Source organism: Asterias amurensis, chromosome 6, assembly GCF_032118995.1.
Source record: "Asterias amurensis chromosome 6, ASM3211899v1".
In the NCBI taxonomy this organism is placed as follows: domain Eukaryota; kingdom Metazoa; phylum Echinodermata; class Asteroidea; order Forcipulatida; family Asteriidae; genus Asterias; species Asterias amurensis.
Genome location: NC_092653.1, coordinates 600,209 through 624,772, shown reverse-complemented (window position 1 = coordinate 624,772; position 24,564 = coordinate 600,209). Strand labels below are relative to the sequence as shown.

Here is a 24,564-nt window from a genome sequence, read left to right as displayed (position 1 = left end):
TCCCCCACATTCTGTCAACCTCACCCAACACCACATCCCCACATCATCTGTACCTAACCCCTAACCTCTCCCCCACATTCTGTCAACCTCACCCAACACCACATCCCCACATCATCTGTACCTAACCCCTAACCTCTCCCCCACATTCTGTCAACCTCACCCAACACCACATCCCCACATCATCTGTACCTAACCCCTAACCTCTCCCCCACATTCTGTCAACCTCACCCAACACCACATCCCCACATCATCTGTACCTAACCCCTAACCTCTCCCCCACATTCTGTCAACCTCACCCAACACCACATCCCCACATCATCTGTACCTAACCCCTAACCTCTCCCCCACATTCTGTCAACCTCACCCAACACCACATCCCCACATCATCTGTACCTAACCCCTAACCTCTCCCCCACATTCTGTCAACCTCACCCAACACCACATCCCCACATCATCTGTACCTAACCCCTAACCTCTCCCCCACATTCTGTCAACCTCACCCAACACCACATCCCCACATCATCTGTACCTAACCCCTAACCTCTCCCCCACATTCTGTCAACCTCACCCAACACCACATCCCCACATCATCTGTACCTAACCCCTAACCTCTCCCCCACATTCTGTCAACCTCACCCAACACCACATCCCCACATCATCTGTACCTAACCCCTAACCTCTCCCCACATTCTCTCAACCTCACTCCAAACCATTTCAAACAGTCCTCATTGACCATCTATCCTACTCCTTAAACCTCACCCCTAAATTCGTCTCTCGCGCACCCGGCTCCAAAAACCTCTCTATAATTCTTAGCGATACCATTGGTAGATAGTTGTATTGTTGACCAGATATTGTTTTACTCAAGTATCTATATTCCTCCCTCTGATGTATCTTCTTTGCCAAGAGACATCATGTCCGCTCCAACAGTGTCCTTGGCAAAATAATTACTTTCCCTCAAGCCGTGTAAAACCTACCTAAGACAGTCAATCCATGCAATGTTGTTTATGGTCGCTGACATCATCCTTAAAGGGACAGTCCCTTCCCTGTCTTAGTCTTAGCCTCGTCAGGAGTCAGTGGAAAGTGAGAGAGGGGCTTGAAGGTGTATTTGTCTCTGTCAGAGCCGGTCTGAGTCCAACCAGTTATTCATTCCATTCAGACCTTGAAAAGGAACCTTTCTCAAATGTCTGTATCATTACATGGTAAAAGGTTTTGGATTTTTTTTCAAATTTTTATTTTATTTTATGTTATTAAGCATCCAAAGAGCGTGAGCACTAATAACGGGATGGATACAAATATTTAACAGTATAAAACAGATAAAAAATTGAAATAATTGTGTCTGGAATTAATTTAATATTTGCAGGACATTCTTATCTTGTTTTGTGAGAGAAAAAACATGTATCTGCCCCCATTCCATTGCTATGCCAAACATTTCTTGTGGCCAACATGATGTTTGAAATTAAATATAAAAATTTGTACAGAATACATTATGAAGTGTGAGAAAATGTTTGAATGGTCGTAGCTACAGCTTTTGCATAATCACTTAATCTAGCTTCATACATGTACATGTAACTGTACTAACTTGTCTTAAAAACTTTTGTTCATATTTGTTTAAAACAGCAAAATTCATCACTCAAATCCCTACCCATCAAAACAAAGGTTAAACAAATTTGTAGAAACATTTTTGGGTGAACTGGGACCACCACCCCTTTAAGCAGGAACTCTGAGAGTATGTAAGATTATTCACTTTCACGGTTGCTCAAATCTCAGTCTTACTGTATGGGAAACCCAATCCTGCCTTGCTGGGAACCGGGGGTTGGCGACTCACCGGGAAGAAAGGTGCGACGTTGCGTGACACACACGCGTTGGCAAACGGCCACATAGACAAGGGGTGAGAAAATCAGAGAGATGGAAGAATGATAAAATAACAGAGTGTGGATATAAGAGTTTATGAATGGATGAAGGGCTGTACAGCCGAGGAGAGACTCAGGGGTAGATACAAAGCAGCCAGCAGGGCCTACTATCATTGAGCTGCTTAAGCGGCAAATATTGCTAAGCAAGTTTCTGCTAAGCAGAAATGAACTGGATACCAGTCAAAAATGGATTATGTGGCATGTTAGTTTGGCTGGTAACCTTATTCTGGTAAGCACGTTTTCGTTGTGCTTAGCTACTTTTTGTGCTTAAGCAGCTCTATGAAATTGGGCCCAGATTCTTAATCAAACTGAAGGTTCATTACATTAGTGTTTGGTCGATCAGTTTATATGCAGTTTAGATCCTCTGCTAAATTAAATGGTTCATCTATTATTGAGACAAAAAGCAATTAAAAAATCAAATCGATTGATTAGAATTCAGTCGACTGAACAGCTGAATGCCCTTGTATCAATTCCTTGGTAAAGGTGGAGTGCTTTACTGTGCAATCGTTAGTAGTTTCATGCATTTGTTTTGCAGAACTGTTTTCATTTTAAACTTCATTCAAAAGAGTTTGCAAAATTAAATACTACTTGTCATTTTTTATTTTAATTTTTGTGTTCATGTAGCTGTCGGAACATGTTTTTGACAAGATAAATTTCATAATCAGTATTACAATATTCCATTTCCAATGTCCTTGTCTTCTTATATTTCATTTTTTAGTAATGTAATGTACTTTTTACATCTGACAAAATGTTCCCTTTTTTGAAATCTTCATACATTAGACCTGTTTGTAATTTTCAAAAAGCAGGGATTGTGACATAATTATTTATCCATATTATTATTATTCCCTTGAACCTTTGGATATATTTTTGCCAACTTTGCAGATATTGTGCATATAGTTGTAGGTCATTTGTACACTTCACGAATCTTACACAAGTCATTTTTTGTTCAATTACATAGTTCTGCCATCAACCCTGACCCACATAAAATAAATCCAAAATGGAGTCAAAAATCATTTCCCTGTCAGCGTCACTTTGGTCTAGAATTGATTTGAATGTGGAAAATAAAACAAGATGGCCGCTCTGAAGATCTACTACAGAGTGCATTTTGACTCTGAAAGTTGAGTTTGAATTTTTCTTAATCCTTTTGAGGATTCTTAGCATAATTTAAAATCAAGTATCTCTCCACAGATGTGATGAGGATGAAATATCACAGTGTTAAAATAACACTATAACCTCCACCCATTATATATCCATCACATTCTATCCCAACATGCACTTCGCTTGGGTGTTATATCACCGCAATCCCTCTAGTGATTGAATTTCCCTAACTGACGAGCTAGCCATCGGCAAGCAACGCAGCCGCCAAATTTAACCAACTGAAAATTACATTGGGTATCCGATTTCGCTTCTTGGTGTCCATGCTAGAATATGGGAGGAGGCTCTACTTTGTACATGAGTCTGACCTCCAGGCTATGGAAGCAGTTTGGATGGGGGAGGATGAGGCCATACACAGACTTTATGTCATGAAAACCATACAAGATTCTCTTCAATCTATCGAAGTCGTCAGAGTAAAAATCGATTGTGTAAAAATAGTCTAGTTGAGCTTGGGGTGTTGGTTGTTAAGAACATACAGAGTTATTCTCTTGTCTTTCAGTCTGGATGTAGAGTAAAGTTTGGGTTTGTTTTACTGTGGAAGGGTTATCATAAAAGTCCATCATTTATTATGATGGCAAAACTTGTGTCTTTTGAATCGAGATAATGTACATACATGTATCTTTTGAATCAAGATAAGGTACAGTATTGGTAATATTTATGACACTACTGTTTCTGGCATGTCACTCTTTGAATGAACCTCAAATAAAGAGAACCAATCTATGGTTTATTCTCATAAGGCAACCTGATTTTCTCTGTTTTCTTGGTTGTGTGCAAAGTAAAACTTGAATTAATAACACTTTCCAAAAACTTAAATTTAAAGTCACCTGGAAGTGGTATTTTGTCAAAACAAAGCTTTTGTCACTAAAATATGTGTTTTGATGAGTTGTATATGAATAAAAAATTAACTAAGGTTTAAAAAATTAGTTTCCATGTTATTTACAAATTTGAAAAAAGCCCGACCCGAGAGGGCGCTGTTCGTGACATCAATGGAGGCGTGATGAATCGCATGGAGTGCCAACACAAGATAGTGACGCTTGGCGCAAGCTAAAAACATGCCCTCAAAGTTGAAACAATACCTGATTTTTTTCACGTTAGGCAAATTATGCTCCTTAAGGTTTGTTACATCTTTCAGACCTTCTTTGACTTCCCCACTAGCTGGACCTTATGCATTGAAGTCATCATGCTACCATCTTAGAGCTAAACTGATGACGAAACGATGGAAACGCGTAGATTTGTACGCGCTGCGCACATGATTGGCCAATGAGCAACCTCCTTTTGACCTATAGGTGAGGGCGCCATACTCAAATGATGTCATATGCAAACGATCTGTTGTTTAAAATTTACATCATCTAACTCAAGAACAGTTTTTTTTCACCTTTCGATCTCTGTGCTTGTTTACCCCATCAATTCCCTGCCGAGGAATATTTGTTGTCTTTGTAGTCAACCGATAAACATTCAGGAAATTTAACAATAGAGTCTATTTAAATTGCCTAAAATCCAAGTTTATATCATAACTTTGTTTTTCAGTCTTTCCCCTAACCAATTAATCCCTCAACCTATTAAACCTCTTGAAACTGAAATTGAAAAATTCCAAGTTGTGCCAAAGCCTCACAAACATCCCTCTTATCACTAAATTGAATTCTCAATGAAATTCCCGTCTCCCTTTAAATTATCGACAGCCTTCCATCTCTCATCCGAAAACAATACTCTGAGCATCTCAAAAGCATTCAAGAGAAATGACCTTAATTTTGATGTAGTTAAATGAACGGATAAATGATGATATTTTGTCCGTTTCTTGGTGTATAATCAAAGATGAGAATCGTCATTGGTAGAGAGCTGAGCTCTCCACATGAAGTCCCACTTGCTCGTCGACCTTGCTTGGCCACAAGCTGCAAAGCACGAGGGGGTGGGATTCCTTTTTTTAATGGGAAACTGTGATTGCCTAGAAGAACCAAAGCTGCCTTGAGGCCTCCCCACTTGAGAGTCTCTACATCCCTCCGCCTAATCTTCAGAGAGAGGAGGAGAGATGAGACGGAGACAACGGGGTCCGATTCGCTTCTTAAAGATATTATCAATGCTGCATTACCAGATTTAGAGGGAGGATGGGCGGAAAAGTTTTGTAATTTGCTTGGGATTTCCCGCTGGGAATGTAATAGGGTGACTTAGGAGGCACTGCTTTACTCCGTCTTAACTCAAAATCATTGTCTTAAAGGAAAAGAGGTCAGGTAGAAGCTGTAAACTTCAACAAAAGTGAAAGTTTCTGATTTGAAATTCTACGTTTAGTCTCATGCCTCAAAGGTGAATTCTTGAGTCAGGCAATTCTTCTGAACTTACCAAAAAAAGTACTTACAAAAACTGGTCGGATGTTTATTCTGTACAATTTGAACTAGAATCTTTAAGTTATAGCCTCATCTAATTTCGAACCCCAGTCTTTTCTTGACTTTAGTCTTCAGGTTTAAATAAAAGATAATTAACCACACCTTGGCTAAAACAGTCATCTTTTGCACCCTTGCAAATTATTTATACCTCCATTTGTAACTCCATTTCCCTTACCGAACCCCCTTCCCCATCACACTTACTGGACCCCCTCCTACCCCCACTCCTATTGTCCAACTGGACCCTCATCTTCCATCCCCTGTACTGGACCCCCTCCTACCCCCACTCCTATTGTCCAACTGGACCCCCATCTTCCATCCCCTTCACTGGACCCCCTCCTACCCCCACTCCTATTGTCCAACTGGACCCCCATCTTCCTCTTCCATCCCCTGTACTGGACCCCCTCCTACCCCCACTCCTATTGTCCAACTGGACCCCATCTTCCATCCCCTTTACTGGACCCCCATCACCCTCTTGCTGCCCCCCACCGTATTACTGGACTCATGCATTCCCCTCCTGATTCCCCATCACCCATACAAGATTCCCCCCCCCCCCCCATCACCATGACTGGACCCCCATTCCCCAAATTATGTACCAGTCCCTTACAGCCACACCCATCTTACATTTCTTCCACTCAGCATCTTGCATCTCAGCTTAAATCACCCGCCCCTCCAGCCCCCCCCCCTCCCTCCCTCCACGATTTACAACCAGTAATTACATCCTTCCTTGGCTCAAGGCCGATTCAAATCCTTCTCTATGATTCCAAGACGAAGGGAGAACAAGAAAAACGAGTAGTTTCTACGTCCAGCGAATGTCATTTTCCACTTGAGGGGAAGCGATTTAGGGAGCAATTTTCTCCTTCTGAGGAAGACACTGGAAGCGTAATCAGACATGGGTGAAACGTAGCAATCCTTTCCTCTCTGGCTTTCTATTTCTGTAGTTAGTGAGATTTATATAATTGTTTGATTAATTACCTATGGTTTAGATTCTGTGATTTGAGTAATGAATGGGAAGAAACTAGTGAACCATGAAGTTGAGTTTATCCATTGAGCAGATCAACTATCCAGTGTGCAGACCTTTTAGTCACAGTACATTCCCATTTGTTACAATTTTTATAGTCATTGGAGGAAATTAATTAACACCTTAGTGGGTATCATTTATATTGATTTTATTATTATGTATTCCACCTTAACATTACAAATACAAAACTACAAGGCAAAAGAACTAGAAAACCAAAGCAGAAAACATCAAAACAAGAAACTTAGGCGTAACCCTAAAAATAAGTAGGAACATGTGATGACAGTGAGGCAATTAGAGTATGTATGTAGATATACAATTTGTTTGTGGAAATAAAAACCACTCATTTGTCATCGAAAATCCCTATGAAATGCAAGTGGTTGACCAATAAAAACAGACTTTCAAAATATTAAGAAAGTGAAACCTAAACCACCTTATCCAAGAGGTAAAAGCTAGAAAGGTATGTGTTAATACAGTCATACATGAAGCTATTTAGGTAAAGCACAAGATCTAACTGATGACTTAAAGGCAGTGGACACTATTGGTAATTACTCAAAATAATTATCAGCATAAAACCTCAATTGGTGACGAGTAATGGGGAGAGGTTGGTAGTATAAAACATTGTGAGAAACGGCTCCCCTCTGGAGTAACGTAGTTTTTGAGAAAGCAGTAATTTTCCACAAATTTGATTTTGAGACCTCACAAGTTTAGAATTTGAGGTCTCAAAATCAAGCATCTGAAAGCACACAACTTTGTGTTACAAGGGTGTTTTTTCTTTCATTAGTATCTCGCAACTTCGACGACCGATTGAGCTCAAATTTTCACAGGTTTGTTATTTTATGCATATAATGAGATAGATCAAGTGAGACGCCTGGTCTTTGACAATTACCAATAGTGTGGAGTGTCTTTAATCTATCAGAGCTTAAAGGTTTTTTTTGTATCTTTTTTTTTAACACTGACACTAATATTTAATAAGCACTCCACTCTGTACTTTCCTAGACCTGTGGGATTAAAATCCTTCAAATTGAAATGAGTTGCTGTAAAAAAGTTACATTTGGTTGGCAGTATTTATCTTTTTTAAACAAGTGCATTATGAAGAATTGATACTTACTTCAATTACTATTTCCTTTTCTTAAAATCTGTCTTATTTGTGTAGATGATTTTACATAACTTATCTTGACATTTTGCTGCCAAAATCCTTCAGAAAAGAACTGCTGACACAATTTTGTCTTGAATATTTGTAAGTTTTCTGGATGGTGCATGCGTCATCTAGCAGTGTGTCTAGGTTGTTAACCTTCTTGACACAGCTTGAGACGTCTATTGTTTGGTTGTAATTACTACTCCGGGCCCTTGTAACAGGTCATCAATGTCTGTAATAATGGAGCCCGAATAACACAATTATAATTACTCTATGAATGTCTGTCATTTCTCTTCATGTTCAAGGAATCAGGAACAAGAATTTATTAATTTAAAAACTAATTATAAAAAAATGATATACAGCAAGTACTATAGCTATTGTCTAAAATTTGTTTGGGAAAGCAGTCTTATGTCTTTAGTCGAAATGAGTTTTAATTTGGGCTCATTTTCCTGGAGCTCTACAAGCTATGCAGTTTTAATGACCAGAAAATGGGTTACTAGCTAAGATACTGTTTAAGGCTGATCCCCTGAAAGCCATAATCTCAAGACATATTTTTTACTCAGGGAAATGAAACAGGGCATTGGCTGTATTTTCTGAAGAATAGTGAGGATGAAAATTATGAAAACAAAACATAATAAACAATGGTCTCCATCACAAACAGAACAGACTGAGAATGAAAACATCATTTTAAAGAATGAGGAACAATTGATCATCAAATATGTCTTCTTCTAAAAAGAAAATGTGAGCGTCGTGCACGGCTAAATTGTGTCCTGCCATGAAAGAAGAGCCTTGAGCATTTGCAAACATCAGAGTTGAAACCAACGGTTCTTTTCAGAACCACCCCAACTCATTAGAGATAGTCATTACATGATAATAATAATAAAATATTAATTTTGGTTTTTACCCATACACCGATGTGTGTTAGCACTGTATACATGTATATAACACCCAAGCAGATCCTTGCCATTTGATTGGAGGATTGTCCGTCATGTGTTAGCAAATAAAAGTACTATTGCACGCTATGTCACTCAGCTTGCATTTTTCGTTCCATCCGAAAATCACTATTGCACGCTGAGCAAAAAACATCACTGCGTGCGCGTGTCTTTGGTGACGTAGCAGTGTTACTACAAGGCACATACTAGCATTCGGCAACTGCATGTCTCAAAATAGCTGGACAGAACGCACAATGTCAAACAAGCCGACCCAAAAGAAACGGGTGTAATTTCACAATTAGAAATTGTAGGCCTACGCTTTGTTTATTTTGAAAGTTGTATCCTCCAATCGAAACGGCAAAGATCTCCTTGGATGTTATATAAAACAAATAATGATTGTTTTTCATTCGTGCAATGGTGCAAATATGCTCATTCGTTGAAAGATGAAATGTTCCATTCAACGAGCCTCGTTGAATAGAACATTCCATCTTTCAACTCATGAACATATTCGCACCATTGCACTCATAAACATTCATTGTTTGTATAATACTCAATACTTTCCCGAGTCCTGTAAAAAAAAAAATCACAGGCATGTTACTCGGGTGGGATTCGAACCCACGACCCTTGCAATTCTAGAGCAGTGTCTTACCAACTAGACTACCGATGTTCCCTGGTAGCTATAATAACAAAATCAATAATGGTGTTACCGCAAACCTTTCCTTATCGTATTTCCACCATGCAGAGTTTCAAATCCTACTTATCCGAGAACATGTTATTAAAACTGAAGTTCCTGTTCATATTAGTTGCTCTTGTTTTTCCAATGACCTCATCATGATCTGATACATGTACATGAGCAGTTGCAAAGACATACAGAGTTAGAAGAGTATTTTACCACCGGTTCTTTTTAGAGCCAACATTTTACTCAAAAGAAATATTCACCTACTCAAAAGAAATATTCACATGGTGTTACCACAAACCTCTCTTAGTTAGTTAAACAGAATCGATGCCTTTAAAGACAGTGGAAACTATTAGTAATTGTCAAAGACCAGTCTTTACACTTGGTGTATCTAGACATAATTATGCATAAAATAACAAACCTGTGAAAATTTGAGCTCAATTGGTCTTCGAAGTTCCGAGATAACTATGAAAGAAAAAACACTCTTGTCACACGAAGTTGTGTGCTTTCCGATGCTTGATTTCGTGACCTCCAAATTCTATACAATTTGAGATCTCGAAATCAAATTCGTGGAAAATTACTTCTTTCTGAAAAACTATGTCACTTCAGAGGGAGCCGTTTCGCACAATGTTGTGTACCATCAACCTCTCCCCATTACTCGTTACCGAGTAAGGTTTTATGCTGAAAATTATTTTAAGTAATTACCAATAGTGTCCACTGCCTTTAAGATGTGGTGCTTGCTGAGGATATTGAGAATGTTATGTAAAGAGCAGAAAAGTGATTATGACAGAAAAATGATTGGGGATGACATAAAATCTATGAGACAAATGATTATCAAACCGTTTTAGATAGTATTACACTGCTCTGGAATTGCTTAGGTCGTTGGTTCGAATCTAATTTGAGTAATATGCCTGTGATTTTTTTTTCACAGAAATCTACTATGGAGTAGTAAGGAATGAAATATAAGAACTACTTCTTTTAAATCCAAAAACAGGGATGGCTAGGCGCCTACACACAAACAAAAAATGGTATGTGACAACTACATTGTACATGTAGAACCATTGACACAGAATAAACTGTGGAATAAAGTGTACATTACTTTACATTCATAATGAAATGTTTTGTTTGCACACTTGCAAATTGTATGATGAGAAATATTATGCAGTGTCTGCCCAACTCAGAATGAAATTTGATACAAATAGATTCAGCTGTTAAAATTAAAATGCCATACTTCTGATTAAGATCATTTAAAGGGAAGGTACTCGTTTGGTAACCGCTCTTAAAATAATTGCCAATAAAATCTTTTGGTTAGAAGCCTACAGTAGATTCCGATGGCATTTTGAGAATCATTTTACTTCGAAGTAATGTGGTTATTTGAAAAGATATCTGTTTTTATGAGAAGTGTTACTGTCTGAAACCTTTCTCAGATTCTCCAACACGGATTATTCTTCCTGTGTAGACATAAACACTCCGGCTCAGGACTTTCAGCGATCTCTAAAACACAATCACCTTTTGAAATTAAATTTTTCCAAGTTAGTCTAATAGTATACATCTACAAAGATATACTTCGCTCTTAAAGCATTACATTTACTAAATTTTAGTAGTGATTGAGGCATGTATCAAAGTAATTAACAGAAATGGCTAGGTCATGTAAATCCAAGACTTCTCTTTTGTCTCTCATTAGTTTGCATTATTTTTATGATGTCCTCGTTGGTTTCTTACACAAACAAAATGTTATCCTGACTTTGCAAGTCCTTTGTTGTAGTAGGTAGACACAAATGCACTGTTTTATGCTTCACAAAAAAAGAAACAACTGTAGAACTTTTGAAAATACATTCATAAATAGACAGTTTCACTATTCCTATTGGTGGAGAGCCCGTCATAGGGGTGTGTATAAACTATTGTTTATGACCAGTAAAAAGTGTTGAAACATGGGCGTGACACGCGAGCTTGCATCTGTTCTAAAAGACAGTTTCTTCATTCCTATTGGTTGAGAGCAACAGTTGTGCCACATCACGTGATACCCGCGACGCGCACAGCATTCCCTTATAAGGAGTTGTTTACCCGAGGGCGGAGGAGAGCTTTACCATTTTATAGCTGGAGGGGTGTTTTTGACCGGGAATCAAAGTGTGTTGAATCGGTTTTCAACTAGTGGTTTAAACCTGCCGAGGCCTGGTTCTTGATAATTTACCTCGACTTCGCCTCAGTACAATTATCAAGTTTACCCTCATGAAAACAAATCAAGAACATACTGAGTTCTTTGATGACTAGGGAATCTCTGCTTTTCTGGCAAAATAAATCAAATTTAGAAAAATTTTGAAATTATTTGCTGTTGAAAACTGATAACTAACCAAGACAAGAAGTTTTAAGTTTAAAACCATTCTGTGCTGCATGCTTTTTAATACCCCCATCACACTGAACTCATTCTCACTACGTTCTGTAAAATGTAGTCTTGGTACAAGATGTTGTTATTCACACTATCACTCAACTATCGCGATCCCTGCTCCCTCCCTATACTCACCGTGCACCTTACTATATCAACTTGCAACAAGACTCCAGTTTTTAAAACATAGTGAGAACAAGTTTGGTGTGATAGGGGGTATAACCAACCAAGATGCGATTTTAAATCTAATCCAACTTGTGTTACTTGTGGTTTTTATTTTCCCCCGTTTGTGTTCTGACTTGGACGTGAATCCTTTATAAAATAGTGTGATTTCCAAAAGAAAAAGGCCTATACAGACGAACTATGTTAGGAAATTGAAAAACTAATACAAATGCTGATCTCAATTATCACGGGTTTTTTTTGCGTTGATTTCCTTAAGTACATGTAAGTACATTTTGTTTCCTGATCTCTCCTTGTGACTATTCCTCTATCATTAGTCATCTTACCACAAAGAAATTCATCACGTTGTTGCCTTTAAACCATACTCTTCTGTACCATTTTGGTTTACACCTCAAAACGTGTGAATTTTGCCGATGCTTGGCTACCAAGTATTCTAATAAGGGTGTCTCGTTCCGGGGCGCAGCGAGAAAAGCAAACCAATATGAGATTTGGCATGTCCCATGAGTCTGCAACTACATCGCACAGCGAGCTTAGGCTAGGGATGTGATTTCAGATCTCATGTTGACTTATCTCCAAAAAGCCTGCAATAAGAGCCCGCTGATCGCTGTTGCAAAAATATTACAGCATGTAGGTCATTGGAGTTGTGTTTCATGTCTGAACAACAGAGAAGGGAGAACAAGTCATGCATTTCTTATGTCCAGAGAGGATTTTTGTTTTGCCTTCTTGTCCAAGTTTCTTCTTTGCAGTTGGAGAGAGCGGACATTTTGTTTTGTCATGTCCATATTGGATGTAGGTCTCTGTGTTTGTTATCTGGGACTAGAGGGAGTTTGAGATGTAGGTCGAGGTGTTTTAGTTGTTAAAATAAGATGCAAGTTGGCAAAGTTTACAACAAGCACAAATGTTGATTTATTTGGGTTTATGGAACAAGGCAAAGATCAAGATTTGGAACAAATAGGAATGAAAGAAAAATGGTTTTGCATAATCACATGCTGTATGTTGATAACAAAATATATTTTTGTTTAAATGCATTTGTTATAACATGTATAAGTGACACTTTAAGTTGATTACATCAACTGTATGTTGGTTACAACATGTCGGTTAGTATCTTCATCATGATTTGAAATGTTGCTACTTAGCAACATTACGAACTGTCTTATCACGCCAGTAGGAGGAGAATCGGATGTAGTAATTATTATGACATCTTCTAAAGTTCTTTGCCGTGGAGAGCTGGCTCCCGGCAACCGGTAACCCAAACTTGTAATGTGGTCCTCCCATGGGTGTTCCTGCTTGCCCAAATTAGGGTCGGGTAGGAGAAAGCTGAAACTGCTTTACCCTCGCTAAGCAGAAGAGGGCTTAAGCTAAGCCTTCATCGTTGCAATCCGATGATGACATAGAAGGATGTTGTCAAAGAGGAATGATGGAGGAAAGGATTGCGTCTCTGAGAGCCGGTCATCTCTGCAATCCGACTCAGATTCGGTCTTAGTTTCTGTTTTATTCACCAAGTTGCTGGCGATGTTGTGTTGCCTGCGGGGCATTTGAATGAGGATTGGATTGAAGTCTTAAGAAAACATTGAGACAGCAATAGACTTTCTTATCAAGGTGGAGTCGTCTTGTTTCTGAACAATACCAAGAAATCCAGGGATGGAGGGAAAGGTGGCTGGCTTCCTTTTGTCTTAGAGCTCATCTAAAGTTCCTTGAATGTCAATAATATCACAACTTCTTATTATCATAAGTTGAAGCAATGATGAAATGGGTATGCAGCAAAATTCTCAAATTTAAAAGAAGAATACCCCACAGAAATACGTTTTAAAATAGATAATTTTGAGATAGACATTACATACATGTACGCATTAGTACGTATACAAATTCACACTAACAGTTCCAGATTCTTTTAAAGAGTTTACTGAAGACAAATTTATTTGTCTCTCATGAAGGGAACAAAATCAGGAAATTTGAGTTGGTTTCATATCTCATGATTAGTTGATTTAATTTTTTCATTTAGGGAATCTTTAAGAAGAATTTTGATTTTCTCTTAAGCTTTTAACTACCTTACTTTGTGATCTGTGAGGAACCAACCATCCCACTGAGTAATGCAGACAATGCAATTCAATTCAATTCAATGAGACATTTCTTCCATACTCTTGTTGGAAAGAACAATATAAGAGGGCGACGGAGGGCCTTACCATTTCATAGCTGGAGGGGTGTTGTGTTGAAAGAAATCATTGAACAATTATAATTTTTGCATTTATTTTACCTTTTGACCAAAAAGGGTTGATGTTTTTTAACCGAAAAGGTAATTATGAATGGGAATCAAAGTGTGTTGAATCGGTTTTCAACTTGTGGTTTAAACCCGCCGAGGCTGGTTCTTGATAATTTACCTCGACTTCGTCTCTGTAAAATTATCAAGTCCAGGCCTCGGTGCGGGTTTAAACCACTAGTTGAAAACCTCTTCACCACACATTGATTCCCTTATCACACATCGATGTTGGGATTAAACAATAACCCAAATGTTCCTTACCCTTTGCATTATTTACATCTGTTAAATATCCAATCTCTATGATTATAACGATGTGAATCCATGGTTAATGGCCTCTTGATTTGACTTGAGTTTACATGTAGCTGTTGTCAAAGGCTGAATTCTTTGACTTGTGTAAGCATTAAGTAGTTACTACAGTGTAAAGCTCATATGAAATTGGATTGATCTGCACAATATGGGAATTAGTTATTCTACTTTGAATTGCAAGCAAGCCAATGTTACTGCGCCTTGAACACCCAGCAGGGTGGATATATGCGCATTACAAGTCTTATTATTATTATTTATGTTAAACATTGATTACTAGAATGATGTGGATGGCATTTGTCCGCTAGCTTGTATTGCAAACTGGCCAATGCTAACAGAATGATGTAGATGGCATTGTGGTATTGTAATATCCGCTAATGGTAGCATTGAGTAGACGTTACACAAAGCTATGAATTATATCAAGACCCCTTTGATTAGTTGTGTGATTCCCAAGCTCCTAAATACCTTACCCCCAGTGCTTGGAATAGCACCCAGCCCACCGATTAAGCCACAGATAGAACAAATCCAATTTACAATTGGCGGCAATCCAATCCGTTATCGAGATGTAAGTCTTGGATAGGGGCGGCCGTCCACCAGCTATCATTTTGTCTTTCCATAGATGTATCCCATCATCATCAGTCGTGAGAGACTGTCCCATAGGGCTGTGTGCATGTGCTTCCAACACAATTCTCCATCGCTGTTAACTACTCTCCAGGCATTAATTTACGCTCTTGTCTATATCAGGATGAAATTGCCGGCCGGCCCTCCGTGCACATATGGAGTAATTGGGAACACTTTTTGGGGATGTCGTCTTGGTAGTTTATCAAACTGTTTTGTGACAGGAGTTCATTTACCGTTTGTTGTCCCATGTGGGATATCCGTTCCGATAAGAGAAATAGAATTAGTGAGATCCTTGGACTATCTAGGGCATAGCGTTGGCTTTTGAGCAACCCTGGAAGAATCAGGTTTGGATGGTTAGCTGGAAAAGATTTTGTATTTCTCCAAATGGTCTGGGAAGTATGTTTCAAGATTTACACAAACGGTTTTGTTGTAACAATGTTCTCCTTAAACATGAAATTTTATTTGTTGAGATGGTAGAAAACTCAAACAATCAAAACATTTAACAGAATGAGGAGAGCGCCACGTCATACCAAACTTTACTTTCTTAGTAAAAAGTGAAATTGGGGATTGTTGTTGATTGTACAAATTTACACTCAAATTGGGCAAATCAAAAGAACAAAACAATAAAAACAATGAAAGGACTAACAACTTTCTATTTTCAGAAATTTAATTACCAGAGTCTTGTTCACTTTCTTTGTTTTCAAAGAGTAAATTGTCAGCTAGAGAGAATGTTCGTCATGTCCAGGATGAGGACCAATCAGATTATTCATTCAGTCAAGTTATTTCTACCTAAAGACAACGATAATAGCAAAGATGGTTAACTAATGTTGATTGAATCTTAACTTGAGCTCATCATACTCATTGTTAGTTGTTCAAATTCATTGCCCATTTTGTTGTGATGATTGTTAGCACGTTATCCTTGAAGATTTTAATTAGTCCACATTTCAAAGATGGAGCCATTATTATTCATTACAGTCATAAAAAGTGCAACGATATCGAGAGAGGAATTCTCCCGATCCCATAAAAGTCCAGGCTGGAAGCTGCTGTTTTTTTTGTTCATGACTCTATTGCAGAGACGGGACGGAACATTACGAGCAGGAGCACATTAGTTGCGCTGTGGTAGTTGAATAATTAGTACCAATCACAGGGGACTGTGGCTGGCCGAACGGTTTGGCAGGCTGCTCTGTCTGCTAGGAAAATCACATTATCGTAAGACCATCTCAAATTGTACATTTATTGATGTTTTACTTGGAAGGTTAGCTGAAACTGACATTGTCGATCAGGTTGGCTCGCTGGTTTCTTTCCCTGCCTTTCAGCTCTGTAGACCCTGGTTTGAATCCCACCTCAGACTTGAAGTCTTTCATGACTTGGGTTTTCAGTTTCTACCGGAATGACTTGGTTGTTCCCCTGAACATTTCTTCCTATTTGCAATTCATATTGCCTTAGCGGAAACTGTGATGTTGGATGTGTAATCAATAATTCAGTTTCGCTATTCCTATTGGTGGGGAGCGCGTCACATGGGTGTGCATAAACCTTTTGTTAATGACCAGTAAAAAGTGTTAATTCATGGGCGTGACATGTGACCTTGCACCTGTTCTTATAAGACAGTTTCTTCATTCCTATTGGTCGAGAGCAACGGCTGAAACAGTTGTGCCACATCAGGCGATACGCGCGACGCGCACAGCATTCCCTTATAAGGAGTTGTTTACCCGAGGGCGGCAGAGGGCTTTACCATTTCATAGCTGGAGGGGTGTTGTGTTGAAAGAAATCATTTAACAATATGATTTTTGCATTTATTTTACTTTTTAACCAAAAAGTGATGATGTTTTTGACCGTAAAGGTATTTATGAATGGGAATCAAAGTGTGTTGAATCTGTTTTCCACTCGTGGTTTAAACCCGCCCAAGGCCTGGTTCTTGATACTTTACCTCGACTTCGTCTCGGTAAAATTATCAAGGACCAAGCCTCGTTGGGATTAAACCACTAGTTGAAAACCTCTTCACCACACATTGATCCCCTTAATAAGTTATAATGATACAATGTAGTAGCAATTGGTATTTGAGTTGGTTGTGTGTACGGAAGAGAATGTGTCCCCACTATATCAAGAAAGATGAGCAAAGACAGCAAGAAACCCCATTTGTGTACAAACCAATGTGTGTGCTTCATGAAAATCAAGATTTGTAGTCGTCAAACGCTGAAGCCTAAACAGGAGTGGATACCCTTGTCATGTTGATGTGGTGCTTTATTTGGGGTTTGTTACACACACTTGACAATATACTCCTTTAGTGTGGGTGACCCAAGCACATGTACTTTTTTTCTTGTACTAAGAATGAATGTATCTCCGTGCTTCATCTCTGTAGAGATCCAAGGATAGATATATTACATGTACATGAATTCGCATACAGAGTTGTACTGAAGAACTGCCCATGGTTTAGAATCACACCTTATCATTATCTAGATGTTATCAGGGTGGTAATCAAATATCAAACTCTGACCGCCTGTCTGTAGTCAAAGAAGAAGGAGACAAAAAATGAAGGACTTGAGACAATTAAAGTTTCCGATGACTTCTGGAGTCCCTGTCAGATAAGGTGTCTCTACGTGCTGGCTTGATATCAGATTGTAGCGGGCAGCGTTATTAATGGGGCATGATGGACAGCCCTAGCTGCGGCCATCATGCTGTGTGTTTACCCTGGCACAAATTAGCACAGCTTTAGACCGTGTTTGTTGCCCGGTGTTGCCTGGCAGGGGCATGATGGGGAAGGCAAGGTCGATGGGAGTTGTTACTCGATAAGGAATGTAGTCTTAGGGGAATGACACTGGAAGAGAAATCGTTACTTGGTGATGCTTGGTGATGCTTGCTTAACTTTCATCCATGGGTGAAGGAAAACTAATGCTTTTCGTTTTAAGTTATGAGGTGATCGTCCTTTGATGAAAACTAACCCAAATGTATAACATCAGAGTGTGAGTCCATTGTTCAGTTGCATCTCACTGTCATTCATAATAATGAGTTAATGTTTGAAAAACTTACACAAACACTCACATGGTGCCCAGGCCCAATTGTGGTGAGTAGAAAGCTTTGATTGACAAATTTATACACCAATTGCAACCAAAATCAGAAGGGAACTAGTGACATTACAAACAAGATGGGAGGAATCTAAGATTAAAGCCATTAAACCCTTTTGGTAAACAGTATTGTCCAAGGCCCACACTTCGTGTATTATATATAAAATAACCAACCTGTGAAAATTTAGGCTCAATCGGTCATCGGAGTCTGGAGAAAATAAAGGGAAAACCCACCCGTGTATCCGCGCGTTTCGCCGTGTCATGACATGTGTTTAAAATAAATCCGTAATTCTCACTAACGAGAATTGATATTGTTTACTGTTTTCTCAAAAAGTAAAGCATTTCATGGAACAATATTTCAAGGGAAGTCTTTCACCACTACCTTCTGTAAACCCTGTAAGTTATCTGTAAATCTGTGAACTTTTTTTTTTCTGTACCGAAAGGGTCCAATGGCTTTAAACCAAAGAGTGGTAACTAAGGGTTGAATCTTGGGGAAAACTCTGGTTTATATGAGGTTTAATTGAGTTTAAATTTTGTTTAACTCTGAGTCTGACTGACACAAGATTGAGATTTTATAAATGAGAAAAGTCCTGAAAAATCCTCCTAGGCCCGCACTTGCCCTTACTCTAGACCCAGAACCTCTCAGATGTTACAATTCAGGAGGTTTACTGGCTATATGCAAATATAACAACTACAGGATTGGACACAATGTGCATTATTTCTTTCTCCCTTTGGTGACTGCTTTACTTGATCCAAGAAAATTTGAAAGCTTAGAGGGGTTTTGAGAAAATCCTGAGAAAGCTCATGCCTGCTCCTTGTGAGACTATTTTGATTACATACATACAAAAATGTTTTATATACCGCCATTTCATCAAGACCACAGGGGTTTCAAGGTGATTCAAAGTATTCATAAAGGATATGGAAATAGGATGAGAAATATCTTTTGTCTGATAATCATGTAAATGCCAGATTGAGTACTGTATGTTAAGAATGTTAAACAGCATAAAGACATGGACAACAACAAAGCAATCAGAACAAATTATAGTGATTGGATCAACAAAGAGAGACTGAATAAGGAACTAGATTCTAAGAACAACGACGGGGGTGTAAGACTAGAACAAGTGGCAATGGGCTTTGGCCTTACCAGACTTCCCTGTGATTAACACTTATTACTTTCCATATTATTATTGAAGACAAACTCCAAATATTATAAACCACAAAGTAAACTGACTGGGTAAATCGTATATGATTTGGGGTTGAGCAAAGAAAATTTACTAGAGTGGGACTCGAACCAACAACCTCTGGATTAACATGCCGGCGCTCTACCAACTGAGCTATCTACTCTAGTCAATGTTCTTTGTTCAACCCCAAATCACATCCATTCCCTAACCTACACAGTCCGATATCTTTCACATGATTAATGTAGTCTTAACTACATTTACCTCTTCTTTTTGCTTAAGTGGGCTTCACACCCCTCAAGAAACACTTGACATTTGAGAGGGGGATGACTTCGCTTTAGTACATGCTTGACAGAGTGGTCTCAAGTACCACTTGATTCCACTCTTGTGTCCTGTGTTTGGCTAGCATTGTGTCAAGTATGGACCATGTCCAGATGGAGTGGATTTTGGCAATGCTGAATTCTTGGCTACAGTAGCCAAACCTAGCCATAGCCACAACTGAATTTAGACTAATGCTAAGTCAGAAGTCTGTAGTAAGCAGCTTTGCAGAGTGCGCTTAGCACACAATTTTGTGTTTAGCAGCTTTATACAGCTCCGCGGTAAGCACAGCATTTTGGAAAGTGCCATGAAATTTGGCCCTTGTTTTCAACATCAGCTCAAATGTTAATAAATGAGAGTGAGTAAGCCCTGCCCACTTTATGCAGTCTGGCACAATGGGTTGCAATACACCTTTCTGTCTTTCTTGAGGCCTATGTAAGAACAATTTGGACCGCCCAGTCACATGTCATGCACAGACTCAATGTCTGATCAGGAATATAAGTTTCTGTCGTGTCATAAGAAATGTCTTTGATGGAGTTAGTCTTTTGCGCATAGAGGCTCCTGCATTATGAGCTATTTTTACGTCTTGTATTGTTATAAATATTGGTAAAATAAGAGAGAAATGTCAGAAGCTGGTAAGAGAGAAAACCCTACATGTAACAAATAATAGGTGCATTGCACACAATGATGTTGTCCCATCAGGGTACAAAATCTTTAGCTGTTACATGAAACATTCATGATTTACTACCATATAAAAAACCTGATCCAAATGATCATTCAAAAGTGCAAAGGGAGTAATTTGGGCTGGTCCTACTAGAAATAAAAACTAGGCTTGTCTTTACTCAAGTCGTTAATTGAGAGTTACATCCTAATATGTTACAGAATTTTTCAGTCCAGTTCTTTGTGCTGCCATGAGCTCTGTTGTTTCCTTAATAATGATTTGCATTTGGTAGGAGTGGTGCTACCTCGTTCTCTATTTGTGTCCCTGTACTGCTCCACATCACCCACAAATTGCTTTTCTCAACATTTGTCTTGATTTATTAGGAGACATTATCTTAAAGGTTGCCCACCTCCTGTAGAAACCACCTTAGAATAATTCTAAGCAGAGTCCAGTCATTGAATGAATAAATTAATCCTTCGCTTTGCAATTAAAATAAGAACCACTGTATCACTGCATAGTAATTGCATTGATTTTTCATCACACAGTCCCAACAAATCGATTCAACTTTACAATTGTTAAAATACTGATAAATATTCATTAAGATGTTAAGATTTCCTGCGAATGATACCGGCTCTTCGTTACTCTCTAATAAGGAGTATGTGGTCATTCATTAGACTTGATTATCTCAAGCCAACAATAATATACAAGGGGTCTACATAGGGCGTATAAACAAATTAGATTCTTTTGATGTAGCGCTGAATTTAACTTGACAAGAACCTGTTTGTAATTTCTTTGTTGATTGAATTCGATTTTGTAGAAGCAGCACTGAAGCTTGAAATGTTAATTGTAACATTAATCTGCAAGTAGCTTTTGTCTTGTGACGTTCAGCCTGGTTTTTACTCTCAAACCTACATCCCTCTTCCTCCTAGTAATTGCTCCTCAAACTATTGACTCTTTGCAGATCACGGTGAGATGTTGGCCACTTGTTATTCCGGGGGGGTCCTGATCGAAAGAGAAGAGCAGCAATCTGGGTCCACAGTAACACGATAATGGTAATTACACGTTGGTAATCCGTCGTCTCTGTCATTCGATGCCAGTCCAACTGACGCTTAAGCGATTTGGGCTGTCGTTATGTGTCCGTCAGAGTCTCCGGAGTGATTCCTCGTAGCTTGGCCACGAATTGCAGCTCTTTTCCAGGGGAGTTTGTGTTAGCACAGGATTGCATGTGTTTGCTCTTTACCATCTGTCACTGCAATGGCTTCCATATACAGTACATGGCAATATAAAATGAAAGCGCAGTGCATGGAGTCAGAATACACACTGCTCTGGCCGCTAATGTGTTATGGTAAAAACAGAATCTACACAATGCTAGTCTCCCAGTAGCATTTACTCTAAAAGCCTTTTTAGACTATCTCATATTTTGCTATCAGTAAATCTTCAACTTTTACTACTTATTACAGCGATGGTTACTTCAGTTTCTGCGTACTGTTTCATGGCAACTGGAAAATCTTTCAAATGATTGACTTGTCAAATGCATACACACTCACAACTTAATTCAACTTCTGTTTCAAATTAGGTTAAATCAATCTTATTCAAAACTTTCTCCAAATTCTTAAGAGCCCAAAGTTTAAAGTTGTTAAGTATTTTATTGAAAACCCTTATTTGTTAATACATGGTTTGATTTGATGTGAAGTAATTTTGGGAATCATTAAGAACAATGCTTTTTTGTTTTGCACTTTATCGTTGTAAACTTATTGCTTTCTTTATGCAACACCGGTGGGATTCAAACCCACCAACTGCTGCATTCAAGAGTGGGGAATGAAGAAATGTGGCACTAGATTTTGCCTCACACCTGTGTATTAGATGAAGTATTGTTTTCTCAGTTCTTCAGAGTCTCATTGAACAGTTTATATCCTTTTGCAACACTGGTGGGATTCAAACCCACCAACTGCTGCACTCAATTGTGGGGAATAAAGAACAGCCGTATTGGGAAGTTGCCTCACACCTGAGTTATAGATGATGAATTGAATTCTTAGCATCTTTTTGGCCTTATTGAACAACTCAAATCCATGGGCAACACCAGTGGGATTCGAACCCACTAACTTCTATATTCTAAAGAAGATGTGGAGTAGAGGAAACAAGAGATCAACAATTCACATGACAGGATATGTTTTATACTTCGCTAATTGTTGTTGTTTAAACAACAGACAATATTGGTAACATTGACAAGATTCACTATCCGGACATTGTGTGACCCAACATAAACATGACATGACTGTGGATATTTCAGTTCTGTCAGGTATTGTAGCCACAAGAAACTAAAATCATAGGGAAGAAAAAAACAGTTTTCAGTATTTTTAAACACAAGGTTTTGAAGTTTCCATCATAAGCATCTTTAAACCATGTATAATTTATGAGCAAATCTGTCAACATTTATGTTTTCAATGATCAATTTTACACCCTTTAAGCAGTTTGGTAAGGCATGTTTGCCCCCCCCCCCCCCCATTGTAATATTACTGAGGACCCAGGACAAATGATAATTTCAGAAACAAAAACTACTCAAATGTTTACCATTAATGTTTCTGATTATCTTGAAATATTTTTGGACATCAAGTACAACAGCTTCCTATTTATAATTGCTATAATCATACTATTTTTTAAATAAACAACTTGTTGTTTTGAAATAAAAGATTTAGATCATAAATTATAATCTTGTACTGTTTGTTTGTGTTTGCGTTGTATCATTTTCAAATAATTTAAAGCTGAACTTGTTCATGCTTTTGCCCTTTGACCTGTCCTGATGTGGTAAATTCACAGGGAATGGCCCTCAAATGGTACATTGTAGTTTCACAGACAAAAAAATACCCTGTCAGTTTCCCTTGTGGAATATTGATAAACGAGCTTCCATTACACTTCAGCATGACATGGTGATAACCAGTTAACTGCAGTTTATATAAAAAATATAAGGAATTTGTTTTATTTCAGTTCTGGACTGGTATCCAAAATGAGTAACACTGCTTTACAGGCTCTACCAGTGCAAGTATTTTTAATGTTGACAGTATAGTTCAGAGATTAGTACTGGTATGGACGTATATAGTCAGTGAGTTTTCTGTTTGAAACGAACTATTTTGTTCAAAAGATACAAATTCTGCACTTTGTCGTAAAATTGAGATTTTTTTACAAGCTAGAAAGGTTTGTGGGATTGTAAATGTAATGGAAAGATCTTGTTGCGGTGGTTTATGGAAGGAGATGTTGGTGTAACAACTCAATATTGAAATCCTACTCGTCTTTAGGAGATGGTAAGCTTCCATTATTGTCACTACACACGAACAGATATTGGGACCCTGCTTGTCTTTAGGATATGGTCAGCCGATTACACCCTGACCTAGAAGGACCCTATGGGGTGTGGCTACTGGCTTCTAATGGTTGTCATTTCATCCTACAGCATCAGCATGTAGCCAACACATACCTATATTTACCATGCCATATCCAATTAAGTCAATCATCAAACTTTGATAGACATTTGCATTGTGACATGACTCCACATCACCCCAGCACGCCTCTAATTAAAAAAGATAACATCGTCTGCCCTTCCTAGGGACAGATAGTAGCAGAATTTATCCGGGTTCCGATCCGGGGTTCCGTGTCGGAACCCAAGGATGTCTTCTTGTGAATTCTTAGTGTTAGACTTCGGCATGTAAAACATGAGACTCGCCAAGGATCCTAATTAGGATATATCAAGGATTGCTGGAAATACAACTATAAGAGTCCATCGGTTATGCAGGGAATCCTAAGAGATTTGAACTAATCAAGTTTGATTTCGTTGTTTTATCAAGTATTTTACAAGAAGTCGACCGATAGGGTTTGAAACTTTGCGTGGTGAAGGTAAGAGATGTCTGCGGTAGCACCGTGTGAAAATCTCTTTGTGACTAGTGCTGGTTCTGAACCAAGACTACTCAGAAAGAGATGAATCAACAGTTAGTTATCAAGTTAGAAGTTTCCATTCAAGTATGAAATAAGGTTAATTTTGTTGTCTGTTTAAAGAGCAGTTCCGAGTCGCACACTGTGCGTCCTCCGTGTTTATCGAATAAGTGCTTTCTATTTCCCATCCTGACGTCATCAGTATAGACAGCTATAGACACAATCCGAACTAAGCGGTTATTTCATAATTTCGATTAGCTCTGCAACTTACTAATCGAATTTTGAGGTTGTAGCTTTCAAAAAAGGAAATAAAAATAGAAAATATTTTGTAGAAATATTTACAGAAAAATACACCGACTTTTCATCTATACAATGAAGGGAGAGAAGAACGAAAAGATTGATGGAATTGGGTTTTTTCTCGAACTATCTGATAAAGATTTCAGTTTTTTTATTCATTTTAAAGGTTAAAAGTTTTG

General features: G+C 38.4%; 1 protein-coding gene across 1 annotated transcript in view; it reads left to right on the top strand.

The window, feature by feature from the left end:
* Nucleotides 1-22,800, top strand: part of LOC139938012 (probable RNA-binding protein 19) — a 62,514-nt gene extending 39,714 nt beyond the window's left edge. Inside the window, exon 27 of the mRNA XM_071933361.1 lies at nucleotides 21,129-22,800. The gene's annotated coding sequence lies outside the window, so the exon portion shown is untranslated. The remainder of the gene's footprint in view (nucleotides 1-21,128) is intronic.
* The last annotated feature ends 1,764 nt before the right edge of the window (nucleotides 22,801-24,564 follow it).